Raw genomic sequence first — 19,524 nt, 5'->3', positions numbered from 1 at the left:
ACCATTACAGTGTAAGAGATGAAGCCTCACTGAACCAACAAGCCTACACACGTGAGGCAGCTACACTGGTTTAAACCGGCTAACCTGAATGGGACAGGCAAATAGGGCTGACCTCAAAAGGGAGCTAAACTCAAAAGGGTATCTTGTGGGCTTGTGTAGATGTTGTATGCCTATATTTTGTGGAAAAGCTATCAGATGTGAATGTCTCCTAGTTGTGATGAAAGGTTAGTGCGCTGATGGTGTGTGAGCTGTTGAGTGTTGGAGCTTTTGTTATGTTTTAATTTTCAGCCTTGGTAGATATGTGACAGGAGTACCACTGTGGTGCCAATGCTGCTACATTGGTAGCTGCATCAAAATGAGAGACGTTGCTACAAATGATGAATCTGATGGAGATGTTTGGTACCCAACTTCCTGTGTGCCAATGGCAACCTTCCAATGTTAACTCACATCCATAGGAGTGTGAAGCATTGAGTACAGTGGTGCATACTCTGAGAGAATTAAGTAGATTATATGTTCTCTTTCCACACTGAAACCACGTCTTCCTGAGCCATCCATGGGCACTGACCTCTGCAGCCATCTCAGTCCAGGCTGTCCATGTTATTTGGGATGGTCATGTATTGTCATCCAGTGGGAAATAACTACCCGTGTCTCCTGGACAGCTTTCAGCAGAATAATTTCTATGGAGGCTTCACTGAGTCAGGGTGTCACTTCATGCCTGGTCTCTGAGATCTCCAAGATTGGTTGGGGCTGACGAATGGAGATCGAGATGTGCACCTGCATTGAGGAAGCGATGTCTGGGTGCCTTTTAGATAGGGGGCCAGCATTTTGGAGCCTGGATGGTGCCGATGGGTTTCAGAATTCCCTGCCCATAAAATGTGGAATTGTACCCATGCGTACAAATGTAATGAGCTGAAAAAGTATATAATTGCATAAGATAACGTGACCTGTCCTCCCCACCCAAGCAGAAACCCTTTTCATTGTTAGGACCATCCTCCTGCCCCAGGTATCTGACGTCAGAGAAGGTCTTTGTTAGAAATATTTCCAAAGACCAACATTGTACATGCAACTGAGAATAAACAATGAAAAAGTGCATTTAATCTGAATTGTTAATTTACCTTCACAACTTTTATTATGCTGTGAATGTTACTGTGATGTTAACTGTGGGAGTTATATTACATGTAATTTTTAAATATTATTTGCATTTCTGATTTTTGAGTTTATAAGGAGTTGATTTTCTTTTGTGTCTGAAGTTAATAAATAACTTTAAAGCATTTTTGTAACCCTTGCAATTTCTTTTAAAATCAAGTTTTGAAGTCTGGCTGTAAAGTTAATGAATGTGCAGTTTTACTGGACTTTTGTTTATTTGTATTGCTTTGTGACCCAGCATAGTAAATACTGGAGCCTCAAAGATTTCTTTAAGTGTTCTGAAATTTGTTTTTATTAAGCTTAAGGGAAACATTGATCTGAGAAAGGCTTTTTGTTTCACTTTTACTTTGAATGGGGCAGTCCTGTGAAGTCCTTGGAATAGGATGGTTGTAGGGAGCAGTATTCATGAGAATTGCATAATACATATAGCCAAGAGTTGAAGTATTTGGATATAAAACATAAAATTGAGTACGGTGAAGGTTAGCTATGTTGTGGCTCCAGGAAGAAGCTATCACAATTCTAATCTAAAAGCTTAAGTTGAAGGTGATTTAAACTGAGGTGTTACATACAAGATCTCTGGAGTGAAAATTGTATGAACCGTGTTTTTGGAACTATTCCCATGGTCCATTTTTGGTACAATATAAGGACTGTTTTTTTTTCCAAATATGTGTTTTAGAATCATAGAATCACTACAGTGTGGAAACAGGTCATTTGGCCCAACAAGTCCACACCGACCCTCTGAAGAGTAAACCATACAGACTCAATCCCCTACCCTACATTTACCCCGGACTAATGCACCTAACCTACACATCTCTGAATGCTATGGGCAATTTAGCATGGCCAATTCACCCAACCTGCACACCTTTGGACTGTGGGAGGAAACTAGAGCATCCAGAGGAAATCCACACAGACACAGGGAGAACGTGCAAACTCCACAGACTGTTGCCCGAGGCTGGAATTGAACACAGGCCCATGGCACTGTAAGGCAGTAGCACTAACCACTGAACCACCATCCCCATGTTTTGGGATTAATGAGATTATACTTTTGTTTAAAATATTTGAAGTTCTGTTATAAGAAGGTAGTTTAGATTATTCTATTTTATCTTTGTTCCTTTTGTAATGAACTTCCATTTTATTGGTAAAGCAAAACCTGCAGCATTGTGAGTTCATGTTTTAGCGAGAGACAATTACATTAAAATGAAAACAAATAAAAATTTGACCCATCAAGCCAGGTTCCTGACTGGGATCTGACTTGTCTGGTAATGACATCAGTGACGTTCAAAACAGTTACTGAGATGTATTCTCTGGTAGTTGAAAAATCAAATTTGTGCGATTGGTTTCTGCTACATAGCTATTTCTGTTTGGTGTTTCTGAAAAGAATGAATGATTAGTCAGTTTCTGCTGTTAATGCTTCCTCATTCATAACTACAAATAAATTCTGCCACCCCTGTAAACCCAGGGCATGAGGTGCTTTTCTTTGTTATAGATGCCAAGGGTGAAATTCCATCGCATATTCACCACAACTTCAGTGAACACACCACAAAAACTCTGGAAAAGTTGTTAACTGCAGTTTGCGATACATTTCCATAAGGAAATCCTTAACAGAAATTTACCCGCACTTCTGAGTGCTATGTTACCAACCATTGTCAGCTTGGGTTTGGGTATAGTCCTCCCTTCGTTGCCGAGTCTACTGTCCTTTCTAATTATCAGTGGTGGAGGATAAGCAACGAGTGAGTCTTTAGCAAGAAGAATCACTTGTAGAGTTTCCCTGATGGTTAAAGATAATACAAATATTTCTGCTGGGGGACCTGCAATTTCCTCCCTAATTTCCCACAAGGTCCTGGGATATTCTTGTTCAGGTGCCAGAAATTGATCCAACTTTGTGTTTTCTAAGACTTTCAGGCACTTCCCCTTCTGTAATGTGAACTGTTTACAAAACATCAATATTTGTTTTCCAGCATTCTCTCGCCTCCATTTCTTTCCTAACAGTAAAAACAGACATGAAATATTCATTTAATATCTCTCCCATTTCCTGAGGTTCAACACAAAGATGATCTTGTTGATCTTTAAGGGTTCCTACTTCTCTCTAGTTGCACTTTTGCCTTTAACGTTGTCATGGAAATTAAATTGACTCGCCTCAAATGCCAGCAAGAGCAAAGAAAAAGCTTCACTACAACCTCTGCAGGGGGCTTAATACACTTGGCAAGATGCTGCATGTAAGGGGTTGTACAACTTCCACATATTCTCTTTATACTACATTTCGCTTATCCTTATTACATACTCAAGGACAAGAACTGGGAACCATTCTAGCATCTTTCCACAAATGGAGTTGTTTTTCTCATTCCTTTGCTGTTGATATAATTGAAGCTTTATGTTTTCCCTAACTCTTGCTGAATCTGACTGTTTGCAAGACTTGCAAGGCCAAGCTGTCTGCTTGCAAGATCCAGCAAAGTCAAGCTGCCTATTTAAAATTTTAGCAAAGTGTTAGATTTAGCAAAGTATTCTCTTTCAGATTTCACAGTAAATGTTAATTTTCCATTACAACGTACTTGTAGAATCTCTTTGGATTATCCTTAATTTTATCTGCCAAGGCTATCCCACTTGCTTTCCTGATTTTCATCTTCAAGAGATTCATTTGATCCCAGTTGTCTAAATCTATTATATGATTCCTTTTTTATTCTTGACTAGAACCTCAATATCTTTATTCACCAATTGCTCCCTAATCTTACCAGCCTTATCTTTCACTCTAACAGGAACATAATACCTCTAAAATCACATTTTTGAAAGCCTCCCACTAGTCAATCATCACTTTACCCACGAATAGTCTGTTCCAATCAACTTTGTAAAGTTCTTGTCTCATACCACTAAAATTTAAAAAGAGGCAATTGATTGCATGTTAGCAATAGGAGACATTGAGTGTCACCTGCCATTCAGTGAGATCATGGCGGATCTGATGATCCTCAACTCCAATTTCCTGCTTTTTCCTGTAACTCTTGTTTCCCTTACTGGTTAAAAATCTGTCTATCTTGGCCTTGAATTTACTTAATGACTCACCCTCAATAATCCACGGTTGTAAAGAATTCTGCATTCAGTACAGTCTGATTGAAGATATTCCACTTCACCTCTGTCCTAATTGAAAAAACCTTCAATCTGAAATTGTGCACTCTGCTTCCAGACTCTCTCATAAGGGGAAACAACATCTCATCTACCCTGTCAAGAATCTTAAGAATCTTCTATGTTTCAATAAGGTCACATCTAATTCTTCTAAATTCCAATAAGTACAGGCCCACCACTCAATCTCCCCTCATAAAATAGTCCATTTATACCAAGTGAACATTCTCTGGATCCTGATGAAGGGCTTTTACCAGAAACATCGATTCTCCTGCTCCTTGGAGTTGCGTGATCTGCCGTACTTTTCCAGCAGCACACTCTCGACTCCGATTTCCAGCATCTGCAGTCCTCACTTTCGCCTGTTCTCTGAATTGCTGCCAATGCCAGTATATCTTTCCTTAGATAAGGCACATGAAACTGTTCAAAGTATATCAGCTGACGACTAACTAGTGCCGTGTCGTACTGACAAAACCTCCCTACTTCTATGTTCAATAAAGACCAACATTTCATTTGCCTTGAACTAAAGACCTGAAAGAACTGTCAATGCGAGAAATCAGAAACAGAAGCAGAAATTGCTGTAAAAGCTAAGCAGGACTGACAGCATCTGTGGAAGAAAACAGACTTAATGTTTTGCGTCCAGTGAGCCTTCTCAGACCTGCTGAGTTTTTCCAGCAATTTCTGTTTTTATTTAATTTGCCTTCCCTCCACAACATGGATGCCAATTTTATGTTACGTCATCCTGATTTCTCAAAACAATCGGAAGGCAAAAAGACATTTCGCCTCAGCTGGATGATGCTTGAATTTCAAACAGCCTCCTCCCTGAATATCTCGAATGAGGCCTTAAACTCAGACTTGAGGGCTTAGTCTTTTAAGACAGAAATAAGGAGGCATTTTTCTCTCAGAGAATAGTTAGACTGTGGAATTCTCTACCATAGAGATTAAAAATTACACAACACCAGGTTAATTTGGAAGCACTAGCTTTTGGAGCACTAGCTTCCGAAAGCTAGTGCCTCCAAATAATCCTGTTGGACTATAAACTGGTGTTTTGTAATTTTTAATTTTGTATACCACAGTCCAACACTGGCACCTCCAAATCTGAAATCCATAGAGGGCTATCAAGACTGGATAGTTAAATACATTCAAAGAGGAGATGGACTGATTTGTAACCAGTAAAGGTCTGGGATTTGTAGAGAAAAGGCAGGAAAATGGAGTAGAGGATTATCAGATTAGTCACGATCTAATTAAATGGAATGAGCTGCCAGAGGAAGTGGTGGAGGCTGGTACAATTACAACAGTTAAAAGGCATTTGGATGGGTATATGAATAGGAAGGGTTTTGACGAATTTGGACCAAATGCTGTCAAATGGGACGAGGCTAATTTGGAATATCTGGTCAGCATGGATGAGTTGGACTGAAGGGTCTGTTACCATGTTGTACAACTCTACAATTGTATGGCAGAGCAAACTCTATGGGCTAAATGGCCTACTTCTTTCTGCTCCTACATTTTATGGTCTGACTTTTATAGTGAATAAATAGAAGTGCTCACAAGAAAGGAGGAAAAAACAAACATGCTTCAGAGTTCCCAGATCTTGGAAACTGTAGGCCAATCTTGAATGATTCTGGGTTACTGGTGCTGGAATAGCACAGCAGTTCAGGCAGCATCCGAGGAGCAGTAAAATCGACGTTTCGGGCAAAAGCAATCTAACTTGGTTGCATTGCTTTTTTTATTTCAAAAATATATATCATTCATTAAAATACCTTAAAATACATATTGAGCAGTTTGGGTCTGTAGCGTATGAAGAAACAAACAAATATTGGAGTTTGACTCCCCAGCAAACAAACCAAGGTATCTCTTACTGAAATCAAAAAATGTTGGAAATCAAAGTGGGGTCAGGCAGCATTTGTGGAGAGACAGCAAGCTAACAGTTCAAGTCCAGGTGATGCCTCATCATTTTTTACTTGTTCAAGACTATATTTACATGCATTTGAATCACAGGGTGGGGGTTTGGGGCATCCAATAACTGAACGAACCCCCATTTAGCTTCGGAAGAAAGACTTTCGACAGTCTTCCCTCAATGTGCCTTGGTGGCAGCTGCCCCAAGCTTTCGTGTGTCCCTCCGCATATAGTCCGAGAGCTTGGAATGCGCCAGTCTGCAAATCCTTGCTCTGGAAGTTCAAGACGTTTTGGGCAGATCAAAGAATGCCTTTCACGGATTGATGGTCTTTCAGGTGCAGTCCAGCTCGATGTCTGGTGTGGAGGTGTTGGACTGGGGTGGACAAAGTCAGAAGTAACATGACACCAGGTTATAGGCCAACAAGTTTATTCGAAATCGCAAGCTTTCAGAAATCAAAAAAGTAAAGCAACGAATGAACAGCGCTGGGAAAGTTTGTAATTTCAAAGAAATCCAATGGACCAAACCCTGATCTCCAAATCTCTCCAAGCCTAAGGCTCCCAGCCTCATTCCTGATGAAGGGTTTTTGCCCGAAACGTCAATTTTCCTGTTCCTTGGATGCTGCCTGACCTGCTGTGCTTTTCCAGCAACACTCTAATCTTGATTCTAATCTCCAGCATTTGCAGGACTCACTTCAGACCAAATCCTGATGTTGTGTAACTTCTGGCGATGTTTATTTCAGTTTTTTAGACAATAGGTCAGGAGTAGGCCATTCTGCCCTTCAAGCCTGCACCACCATTTAATATGATCATGGCTGATCATCCTTAATCAGTATCCCGTTCCTGCCATATCTCCATAACCCTTGATTCCACTATCCTTGAGAGCTCTATCCAACTCTTTCTTAAGTGAATCCAGAGACTGGGCCTCCACTGCCCTCTGGGGCAGAGCATTCCACACAGCCACCACTCTCTGGGTGAAGAAGTTTCTCCTCATCTCTGTCCTAAATGGTCTACCCCGTATTTTTAAGCTGTGTCCTCTGGTTTGGCACCCCCCCATCAGTGGAAACACGTTTCCTGCCTCCAGAGTGTCCAATCCTTTAATAATCTGATATGTCTCAATCAGATCCCCTCTCTGTCTTCTAAACTCAAGGTATACAAGCCCAGTCGCTCCAGTCTTTCAGCGTAAGGTAGTCCCGCCATTCCAGGAATTGACCTCGTGAACCTACGCTGCACTCCCTCAATAGCCAGAATGTCTTTCCTCAAATTTGGAGACCAGAACTGCACACAATACTCCAGGTGTGGTCTCACCAGGGCCCTGTACAGCTGCAGAAGAACATCTTTGCTTCTATACTCAATCCCTCTTGTTATGAAGGCCAGCATGCTATTAGCCTTCTTCACTACCTGCTGTACGTGCATGCTTACCTGCATTGACTGGTGTACAAGAACACCCAGATCTCTTTGTACTGCCCCTTTACCTAAATTGATTCCATTTAGGTAGTAATCTTCCTTCCTGCTCTTGCCACCAAAGTGGAGAACCATACATTTATCCACATTAAACTGCATCTGCCATGCATCTGACCACTCACCTAACCTGTCTAGGTCACCCTGTAATCTCCTAACATCCTCCTCACATCTCACCCTGCCACCCAGCTTAGTATCATCAGCAAATTTGCTAATGTTATTACTAATACCATCTTCTATATCATTAATATATATTGTAAAAAGCTGCAGTCCCAGCACTGATCCCTGTGGTACCCCACTGGTCAATGCCAGCCATTCCAAAATGGAGCCGTTTATCACTACTCTTTGTTTCCTGTCAGCCAACCAACTTTCAATCCAAGTTAGTACTTTGCCCCCAATACCAAGCACCCTAATTTTGCTCACTAACCTCCTATGTGAGATTTTATCAAAAGCTTTTTGAAAATCCAGGTACACTACATCTACTGGATCTCCCTCGTCCATCTTCAGAATTACATCCTCAAAAAATTCCAGAAGATTAGTCAAGCATGATTTCCCCTTCATAAATCCATGCTGACTCTGACCTATCCTGTTACTACTATCCAAATGTGTTGTAATTTCATCCTTTATAATATACTCCAGCATCTTTCCCACCACTGAAGTCAGACTAACTGGCCTATAATTTCCTGCTTTCTCTCTCCCACCTTTCTTAAAAAGTGGTACAACATTAGCCACCCTCCAATCCGCAGGAACTGATCCCGAATCTATCGAACTCTGGAAAATAATCACCAACGCATCCACGATTTCTCGAGCCACCTCCTTTAGTACCCTGGGATGTAGACCATCAGGCCCCGGGGACTTATCAACCTTTAGACCTAACCGTCTCTCCAACACCCAATTCCTGGCAAATATAAATTCCCTTCAGTTCAGGTCCTTCAGCCACTGTTATCTCAGGGAGATTGCTTGTGTCTTCCCCAGTGAACACAGATCTGAAGTACCAATTCAATTTTTCTGCCATTTCTTTGTTCCCTGTAATATATTCCCCTGTTTCTGTCTTCAAGGGTCCAATTTTAGTCTTAACCATTTTTTTGCCTTTCACATACCTAAAAAAGCTTTTACTATCCTCCTTTATATTTTTGGCCAGTTTACCTTCATACCTCATTTTTTCTCTGTGTATTTCCTTCTTAGTAATCCTCTGTTGTTCTTTAAAAGCTTCCCAGTCCTCAGTTTTCCCATTTATCTTTGCTATGTTATACTTTTTCTCTTTTAACTTTATATGTTTCTTAACTTCCCTCATCAACCACGGCCACCCATGCCTCCTCATAGGATCTTTCTTCCTTTTTGGAATGACCTGATCCTGCAACTTCTGCATTATACACAGAAATATCCGCCATTGTTCCTCTACGGTCATCCCTGCTAAGTTATTGCACCATTGAACTTTGGCCAGCCCCTCCCTCATAGCTCCATAGTTCCCTTTATTCAACAGAAATATTGTCACTTCCGATTGTACCCTCTCCCTCTCAAATTGCAGATTAAAGCTTATTGTATTACGGTCAATACTTCCCAATGCCTCCTTCACTTTGAGGTCCCTGACCAATTCTGGTTCGTTGCACAATACCAGATCCAGAATTGCCTTCTCCCTGTTCGGCTCCAGCACCAGCTGTTCTAAGAATCCATCTCTGAGGCACTCCACAAAGTCTCTTTCTTGAGGTCCAATACCATCCTGATTCTCCCAGTCTACCTGCATGTTGAAATCCCCCATAACAACTGTAGTAACATCTTTGCAACAGGCCAATTTCAGCTCCTGATTTAACTTACATCCGACATCCAGACTACTGTTGGGGGCCTGTAGATAACTTCCAAGAGGGAGTTTTTACCCTTAGAATTTCTCAGCTCTATCCACACTGACTCTGAAATCCCCTGATTCTAGCTACCTCCACTTAAGGGACTGAATATCATCCCTTACCAACATGGCCACCCCACCGCCTCTTCCTGTCAGTCTGTCCTTACGATTGCACGTGTAGCCTTGAATATTCATTTCCCAGGCCCTGTCCACTTGAAACCACGTCTCAGTTATCATAAAAAAAACTCTAAGTACAATCACAAACGCAGTTCGGTTCTGTACAGTTGCATAGCAATGCTCGGCGGATGTCCCATTTGAGCCATTGACCTCATAGCAATCTGACTGACTCCAGTCTTGCATGGAGGATAGAAAGAATCACACATTTAATAAAGCGGTATCATAACTGACCACTGCACGCTCTGCAAATCATACGGACGAAGGGGTAGAGTCTGCACAAGCGGGAACGCGTTTTATCGTCCTCACAGTGAACGGCACCACATTGATATTACTTCCACCTCTTTACAACCTAATAAAAGCAGTCCAAGCACCAATAGTGGACCGGTGGAAGGCGGGATTTCCTGCTGTCAGATTACAAACAAACCCAGTCTCAGCAGCGCGACAGATTGTACAAACACACCAGCTCGGTACGGTTGTCTGAGCTGCGGGGTTCACGGACAGACCTTGGCAGAGAGTGTGTGGGGCGGAAGGTTTTTGGTTTGCTCTGAGGGGCAGATCCTAAGTTTCCATTTCCCGATCTTAATCAAACAATTAAGGGGGGGGGGGGCGGGGGAAATAAAAGTGTTAAAACTCCAGAATTGAACTCGGGAATAGCAAAGGATCTTATTTGGAACGCGGCGCCGGTGGGCGATCCGTTCTATTTTCGAACGTTGGGCGCCGAAGGTTCTAATTTGGAACGCGACGCTGGGCGTGCGCGTTCTATTTTCGAATGTTGGGTCGTCAAAGGTCTTTCAGGAGCAACATGAAGGACGAGGTTCCTCCTGAGGATTTTGTTAAGTTGTCGCCTGCTCTCGATTTTACTTTCATATTGCAGGCAGCAACCATCCTGGCCTATGTTCCAATAACCAAAAAACAAATCCTTCTCCTCGCTCCACGACACTTTCCCCTTTAACCTGAGTGTTTTTTTATGGAGGGAAGGAACTCACAAAATAACTCCAAAGGCTCTCTCTCTCTCTCTCTCTCGTGACAAGCCCCCGCCGTATTTCTTTCCCTGCGTTGTCGACGTAAAAATAACCACGAATGAAAATAAAAAGGATGTAAACAAACTCTGGTATAGAAGAGATAATTGCACTGTACTAGTAACCCAGGACAGTGGAAAAAAATGCAGGATTTGACTAGCTCAACAGTTCATTTGGAATGGTGTTTAAAAAAAAGGTTGTGACCCTGTCCAAAATATGAAAAAAAATTGCAAAACTCAGCCCCTTTTCGAATTTATGCTGGACCCGCGAGAAAAGCACAGATGACGTTCATTGCAACTTGAAAATATGGTTGGTGGGTGATGTAAACCAGCTGATTTTTTTTCCCTCCTTCTTTTTCACCGTCTCGCAGCCAGTGGGATAATTTCTGGGAAAGGCGTTGTTTTTTGGTTGGCTTGACGTGTTGCTGTGTAAGAATTTGGGAGGCTGGGAGATGTGACCTGGATTTAGCCTATCACGCTCTTGGAATAGAGTGAGAAAAAGATAGAGGGAGGTCAGGCAGTGTGGAGTGTGCTTCATTTCTGTGTAAACTGAAACCTCAGACTTGACTGGGGGAGCTGTAGGAGGACGGTAACCACCGGGGGCTGTCCACAGTCAAACGTTCACACGGCATATACTGTACAGCCTGATATCCTGGAGACACTGCAAAACAACACAACAACACAGACCTCCACTCCGCACCCAGTTGGATTTGGATGAGATTTGCAAGCCCTGGAGAGAGGTAAGAAAGCAGCTTTTTAGCTCGTTCCACTTGTACACTCCGCACAGTTTTGGCTGGACATGATCAGCCGCTCAGTAACTTGTTTCGCCTCTGAAGTTAAGTCCATATTTCAGGGTACATTATGTATAATTTTGAGTATTGTTGTCTTTGTGCTTGACAAATGCACGGCGCTTGCTTTCGGTTGAGTTCGATCTTAGTTATTTGTTGAGTTTTGTTTTCTGCATTGGGTTCTTGAATTTCGGTTTTATTTATGACTCTCAGGCCTAGGGGGAACCATGTTCTCTCCTCCCCTCACCCGGCGCACAACGTGGTGAAAAATGAAAGTTGCCTTTCCTCTCTTTTTTTAAAGTATATTTTAAATGTGTGAGATTTTTAGAACGTCATATTGTTTAACGCGCAACGATTTTAAAAAGGGAAATAAAAGCCTTTTTGAAACTTGTAGCTTGATCTGAGGTTAGAGACTTCTGGATCTCTATGTTTGACCTGGGGCATTTATAGGGGGATCGAATTATTTAATTTACGGTAGTGTCTTTGTTGCTAAGACTCGGTTTGTTCACGTTATAATGTAGTTTTTAATTTGAAGTTGCATTTTTCTTTTCGGCTCCAATAACATTTGTGCAACTGTATACAGTTGCATACCAGAGCTAGATTGAGCAATTGATTGTAGCAATGCTTTCTACTGTAAGTGGCTGAATAGCCCAAAAAGCATGTGTTATCTTTACCAGTCGTCTCCTGAAAATATGTTCATCATATATTTTAATATAGACCATCTAATTTAATTGAAGAGTTAAAATTAAGTATGGGAACTTATTGCTTTTGTGTTTATTTCAATGAATATAATTTTTTTTGAGAGTGACTGCTCAGTTCTAATTCACTGGGGATGCACTTTACCCATTGTGGGATAATGTTAGGCAATATTCATTTCTGAATGCTTTCCTTATAGTAATACTAAAGAGAGGTTGTGCTGTATCACTGAGCTGCTAGGATTGAAAAATTGTACATGTCTATATAATACGTTTTTTTCACTGTCCAGATTGTCACATGATTGATAGATAATCTGAAGCTCTTTCAGAAAATACTTGGTGACAGAAGCTTTTACAAATGAATAAATAAGTGTCTTTAAAGTACTTGAATGGCATGTAGTTATTACATGCACTTGTTTTTACATTCCTGTTACTGTAAAAAGTCAGTTGCAGTTTGTCTGAAAATACCTCGTCAAATAGATAAAGATCAGGCTGAGCTTTCTTTCATCCTCTCATCCCTTCCTCGCTGCTGTTTGGCCCTCAGCTAAAATGTTTGTTGTGGAACAAGTGTTTCTGTTAATGAACTACAGCACAATATTTAACCTTCAGAGCAAACTTTAAATTCTAATATTCTTAATATATGCAGTGGTATTGAAAGAAGAAGGAAAGTTGTATTTACATTGCACTTGATTGCATTTCTTTATGGTCTCAGAGTGCATCATATGCCATTAATGACTTTTGGAGTGCAGCAGCCATTAAATTGAAGGCACAGCATCAATACTGTATAATGTAAAATTGCACAAACAATTCCAAGAAGAATGACTGACTGATCTGTTATTGCTAGTTGAGGATGGAGTTTTAGGAGAACACCAGGAATATCCCCTGCTCTTTGAGTATGACCTTTTAATGTTTTTAATGCAGACTTGAACTGCCTGACTAGCTGGACTTTATTTGATCCATTGTGTAGCGTTAATAGTCGGTCTATTTTATGTCCTTTTAATTCTAAAATGTGGCTTGATCTGACTAGACATCAGAGGTCAGTGTGCTACCAATTCAACCGAACTGTTATTGTCTGCTGTTAAAGGTATTTAAAGTGTTTAGGACCAAATTCTTTTGATTTTTAAAATTTCACTTTTGTCAACGTTTCTGCTTGTTACTTCAGCTCATTCCTAATGCATTGATTTGAAATAAATTATTGGTGGTTTGGAAACAGGGATTGTAAATCTGGTAACTTTTTAAAAAAAGTACATCTATGTACTATTAGGATTGCACCTCTGATGCATTGAACTGAATTTGGAATGGACAGTAGAATTAAAAGAGAAATCCACAATTAGTATTTCATCTTATTTCTTCTATTTCATTCATTCATTCATTCTTCTTAGAATGAAATTATTTATGTTTTCTCTATAGGCTAAACATTAACATTTAAAAGCTTTCGAACATTTTAGATGACTGAATCTGAAATGGTGTTTTAGAATTCTTTGATTCACGTCCTTCAGTCTCTATGTAGGATGCAGGTTTGTATCCAGCACTTCAAATTTTTAAATGCACACTTACTCATAAATAGGATTGCGCAAGTGAAATACAGAATAATGCAATGCAAAGCTGAGAAGATATGCAGTGATCTAACTTTTTTTAGTTGCTCCATTGAATTTGGTTTAAGTGTGAGTATGTTATGAGGCATGGTTTGTAGTCCTGTAGCTAAATCTTGTATGTGGACTTTGTATAGGAGAAGTTTATTTTTAGCCAAAAAAGGGACACTGAGGCTCATTGATTTGAGAGACTTAGGGCAGCGAAACCTTGATTTATATTGGGAGGGTGGGGAGTAGAAAAATCTTTTGTTCTTAAAAGTGAAGTATTTTACATAAATAAAATTGGCTACCTGATAATAATGTATCTTATTTGCAACAATGTTCTGCAATGCTTATGTCAGTGGTTCTGGACTTCTCCTTTCTCTGGGCGGAGGGCTAAGTCCAATGATGAATGCGAGCCTGTGACACTGGAGTGAATGCAGGTACATTGGAATGCACAGGTGCAGTGCATTTTTGTTGCTGTTCTTACTTGGTAGTGCTCCAGGACGGTAGTCCAATCAAAGTTTTTTTTTCTTGGTAAAATTATTTTAAAATAATGTTTATTGTTGTGATAGACTTCTGGGGCAGGTGGAAGTTAAATCTCCTGTGTCTGGCTTAGAGGTAGGGTCACTATCACTGGGTCAGAATACCCTCTAGATTTAGATTTCATATTCACAATAAAATTGCACAATTCTTAATCCATTCACCAACATTCAAGTTTCTCTATTTGGGCTATAGCTGCCTTTAGTTTGGGCCATGTGTCAGATAGTTCTGTATAAAGTGAGGCTTTTACACTCTAGGTAAGGAATGTAGATTTTGGAATGACTTTTCAATCTCTGGCACTTGGTGCTGGCATCAAGTATTCAGTCAGATAAAGAATAAAATGTCAGATGCAGCGTTAATCATCTTGTCTTCTCCAACAATGTGTATTTATCTAGTCTCTGAGAATGTCTTCTCAGCTAGTGTGACCTTTTTCTTCCACTCTTCTTGTGCCCTTTGAGCGAGATGACTGTGAATTTATTGCTGGAAGTCTTGAAATAGGTGATATTCCTGATTCCTGATGAAGGGCTTATGCCTGAAACATCGATTCTTAGAGCCATAGAGATGTACAGCATGGAAACAGACCCTTCGGTCCAACCCGTCCATGCCGACCAGATATCCCTACCCAATCTAGTCCCACTTGCCAGCACCTGGCCCATTATCACTCCAAACCCTTCCTATTCATATACCCATCCAAATGCCTCTTCAATGTTGCAATTGTACCAGCCTCCACCACATCCTCTGGCTCTTCTGCTCCTCAGATGCTGCCTAACCTGCTGTGCCTTTCCAGCACCATGCTCTCGAATCTGATCTCTCGGACAGCACCTTCCACATCCATAACCACTTCCATCTAGAAGGACATGGGCAGCAGATACATGGGAACATCACAACCTTCAAGTTCCTCTCAAGCCACTCCTCATCCTGACTTTGAAATATTTGCTGTGCCTTCACTACCATTGAATTAAAACCTGGAATTCCCTTCCTAATGGCATTGTGGGTCAAGGCCTAGCAGTGATTCAAGAAGGCAGCTTACCACCACTTCTCAAGGGCAACTAGGGATGGGTAATAAATGCAATGCCCACATTCCACAAAGGAATTAAGAAAATGAGAAAAAAATCCAGAGCTTCTGTCTTAAAATAAGTTTTCTATTATCAAAATATATTGTATTGTTTTAAAACTTGTTTCCAAAGAAATGGTGGAATTATAGTTTACCTTTTGTCTTCTGTTTTTGCACTGATATATTGGACTTTGAGAAATTACATCAAAATAAATGTGGTGAATGGAGGTTACAAAAGGAAGTGATGGTGCAGGTACAGTTGGATTAGTTCATAAACAGGTAAGGTTTGGAGGGATTGGGTCAAACGCTGACGTTTGGGAACATGGTCAGTGTGGACTGGTTGGATCAAAGGGTCTGTTTCCATGCTGTGTGACTCTACAAGCACCTCTCTACAAATAAACACACAACACATGTTTGAAACTGCAAAGATAAGTTGTGAATTCTAACAAAACACTTCAGTGTTGTCTGCTCAGGTGTGAGATTGAATCTAATGTAGTAATTGCATGGTAATTAAAACAAATCAAAGAAGTGATATTCTGTAGTTGTGTTTTTAGGATGCACCTTTTTTTTAAGAGGCACACTTTTTTTTGTAATCTTAAAGTTCGGATTTTTGCATACAAGAAAGAACTGATCAAGACCAGAACTGTGGTGTTATCTATTGCAGTCATTGTAATTGGGTAGATTTTGTGATGTGTATATTTTACTGTTCCTCATGAATTGAAATAAGTGAGGAGTGGCTGAGTTAAATTCTCAGTCTTCAATTCTGTAAGACTGGAAGATGTAGGAATGCAAGTAAGCTATCCAGCCCATTAAGTCTGCTCTGCCATTCAATGGGAATCATGGTTGATCTGATAATCCTCAAATCCACTTTCCTCCATTTTTCCCGTAACCCTTGCAGGTAAAAATCTATCTCAGCCTTGAATATAATGAACAACCCAGCCTTTTGCAGTAAAGAATTCCACAAATTCATGAGCCGAATAGAAGAAATTCCTCCTCATCTTGGTTTGAAATGTGTGACCCCTTATTCTGAGATTTTGCTCTTTGACCCCAGACTTTCCCAAAAAGGAGAATCTATGCTATGAAACCCCTTAAGAATCTTGCTTCATTAAGTTGTCTCTCATTCTTCTAAATTCCAGTGTGTATAGTCTCAATCTACACAACCTCCAGACTATAAGTCCGTCCCTCCATACCTGGGATCGGTCTAGTGAACCTTGTCTAGACTTACAATTATGTACTCCACAGCCACCTGATGAAGGAGCGTCGCTCCGAAAGCTAGTGCTTCCAATTAAACCTGTTGGACTATAACCTGGTGTTGTGTGATTTTTAACTTTGTACACCCCAGTCAAACACCGGCATCTCCAAATCTTGTCTAGACTGTTTCCAATGCTAGGATATCTTTCCTTAGATAAAGGAGCCCAAAACTCTTCAATAGAACCTCCCTACTTTTACACACCATTCCCATTGAAATAATGGTCAATGTTCCATTTGCCTTCCTTATTACTTGTTGAAGTTGGATGCTAGCTTTTTGTTTCATGGACAAGTACACCCAAATCTCTCTGTTCTGTAGCTTTCTGTAGTTCTTCTCCACTTCAATAATGCTCACTCCTCTATTCTTTCTGCCAACCTGCATAACTTCACATTTCCCCACACTATATTTCCATTGGTCAACATTTCGCCCACTTGCCTAATCTGTCTATGTTCTTCTGCAGACTCTGTCATCCTCACCACTCGCCCTCCCACCCATTTTGTGTGTGATCTGCAAACTTTTTTCAATGGTGCATTTGCCTTCCTTGTCCAAGTCATTAACATATATTGTAAGTAATTGTGGCCTCGCACACAATGGCACTCTACAGTTAAAGGTTGCCCTCCTGAAAATGTTCTCCCTTATCCTAATCCTGATCTTCACTGAGGTTGCCAATCCTCTATCCATGTTAATATGTTGAATCAACTTATTCAAGGATGTAGGTGGGACTTAAACCCAGGCTCCCTGCTCAGACATAGTGACACTACCACTACAAGAACCCACTTCTTTCCATGTTAACCTACTACTGACCACAGCATCTTATTAATGTGTGGTAACTTATCAACGACCTGCAGAATTTTAAATATCTTACATCCACTGCATCCCCTTTTATCTTGCTTGTTACATGTCAAAGGATTCTAATTAACTTATTGGGCATGATTTCCCTTGCCCTGAAACCATGTTCCTGCTTAATCATATGTATTTTGAAATGCTCTGCTATTACATCCTTTACAGTAGAGTTAACGTTTTCCCAGTAACATGCTAAATTAAGTGGCCTCTAGTTTTTTTTTGCCATCTTCCTTCTGTAAATAAAAAGTGTATTTGTACTGCCAGTTTTCCAATTCTCTGGGACTTTTCCACAATCCAAGGTTTCCTGGAAGATTATCATCAGTCCATGCACTATCTCTGTCGCTACATCCTTGAGTATCCTCGGATGCGTTCCATCGGATCCTTGAGGTGATTAATTGCTTGTACAAACTGGGCCTTTCATTCATTGACAACGCACGGCTTATACAGCAAGAGTAGTAATCACTTAACTCTTAAAAAATAGCATTGACCTTCTCAGAATGTTACTGGCTTGGTCTGTTCAGAGAAGCATTCATTCTGCAAAATACTCTGTTCTTTTGAAATAAGCATTGCTTTAATATTGCTTAAACAGTGCTCCTTGAATTATCCAATACATCTTGTAAGCTCATTCATTTTTCATTTTCAACCACTATAAAATGCTATAAAAGCTGACCTTTCTAATCTGATACCATGTTAGTTGTTTAACCACTGTTGGATGGGAAACTGTATGTTGCCTGCTTAGCTCACTTTATCGCAGGAAAAGGGTACTCTGTTTCTCCCTCTGCTAATTTTTCTTTGGATGTTCGAGTCATGTGTGGAATCATGTTCAAATAACTACCGATTACTGAGTGACAAAAATAGTCTCTTTTTATTCAGCAACCACAAGTAGCACAAGTTCAAGGTGGCAATAAAATCCCAAAGTGTGGTTCTTACAAGAGCCCCTTTACACCCAGTTCTTCCCATAATTTACCACAGGAATTTTAATGTATGTGTTACATTTTTTAATCTATAGTACACAAGGGTTTGAGGGGCATCTGTCCTGGGAGACAGGAGATGGGTTAAAATGTGTGCTAAATGCTGGCTGTTACTTCTGATGGGATTAAGAGTGTTTGACTGATCTGCTTGCATAATTAAGAAGTGTTAGTCCTTTTGTCTTTTAAGTTAGTAAATGTTTGTAAAAATACTAGGCCTACATGCTCTAAATAAGTTAAATTGTACCTGCGCTTAATAAGTGATATGGAGGTGCTGGTTTTGAACTGGGATGGACAAAGTTTAAAAGTCACACCACACCGGTTTAGTCCAACAGGTTTATTTGGAAGTACTAACTTTCGGAGCACTGCTCCTTCATAGGTTGCCAGAGTGGCAGGATCGCAGGACACAGAATTTATAGTAAAAGATCATTTGCGTTTGTAGATACATTCTAATTTTTTCAAAAGGCACCATTTATACAAATAGAGTCATGTCCTCCACTCTGTAGGCAGTCAGTCCATGCAACAGTTTATAAATTCTACTTTGGAAATAGGACCAGTCTGACACAAGGTTAGGATACAGACAGACTCTAACCTCACACCTTTTAATACATTGTTTGAGTTGAGATGTCTCTTTTTTTTAAATATAAAACCTCAAGTTATGTTGGGACTGTGACTTGAAAGAAGTTCTGGGATTTGCATATTAATCACTCATTCTGCATCACCATTCTAAGCGATTTAAAAACTTAGCAGCAATCGAGGTTTGTTCAATACATCGTGTCAGTTGTATGACGCTGATCTTTTGCTATAAATTCTTGTCCTATGATCCTGCCCCACTAGCTACCTGATGAAGGAGCAGTGCTCTGAAAGCTTGTACTTCCTATAAACCTGTTGGACTATAACCTGGTGTTATGTGATTCTTTTTTCCCTTCTTTATTTTATAGTCCAACAGGGTTTGTTTGGGAGTACAAGCTTTCGGAGCACTGCTCCTTCAGGTGGTTGTGGAGAATAAGATTGTAAGGCACAGAATTTGTAGCAAAAATACTGGCGTCTCCAAATCATCACTGAACATAGATCGAGGCTGAGGAGCAGCCGTTGACCGTGGATAAGGATCAGTCGTTGACCGTGGAGTTGAGTCTTTCACATTCCAAAACCAGCTACCAGGCAGGGATC

General features: G+C 40.5%; 1 protein-coding gene across 4 annotated transcripts in view; it reads left to right on the top strand.

Moving 5' to 3' along the window:
• Window positions 1-19,524, top strand: part of LOC140485677 (ETS-related transcription factor Elf-2-like) — a 176,042-nt gene that overhangs the window by 24,117 nt on the left and 132,401 nt on the right. Inside the window, exon 1 of one of the 4 annotated variants that reach the window (XM_072584086.1) lies at window positions 10,262-11,383. The exons of 1 other annotated variant lie outside the window; for it this stretch is intronic. The gene's annotated coding sequence lies outside the window, so the exon portion shown is untranslated. Of the gene's footprint in view, window positions 1-10,261; window positions 11,384-19,524 lie in introns of those variants that run through there. 2 more of the 4 variants (XM_072584085.1, XM_072584082.1) reach the window with 2 other exon arrangements.

This window comes from Chiloscyllium punctatum, chromosome 14 (genome assembly GCF_047496795.1).
Source record: "Chiloscyllium punctatum isolate Juve2018m chromosome 14, sChiPun1.3, whole genome shotgun sequence".
In the NCBI taxonomy this organism is placed as follows: domain Eukaryota; kingdom Metazoa; phylum Chordata; class Chondrichthyes; order Orectolobiformes; family Hemiscylliidae; genus Chiloscyllium; species Chiloscyllium punctatum.
This window is presented reverse-complemented; position numbering and strand designations above follow the sequence as displayed.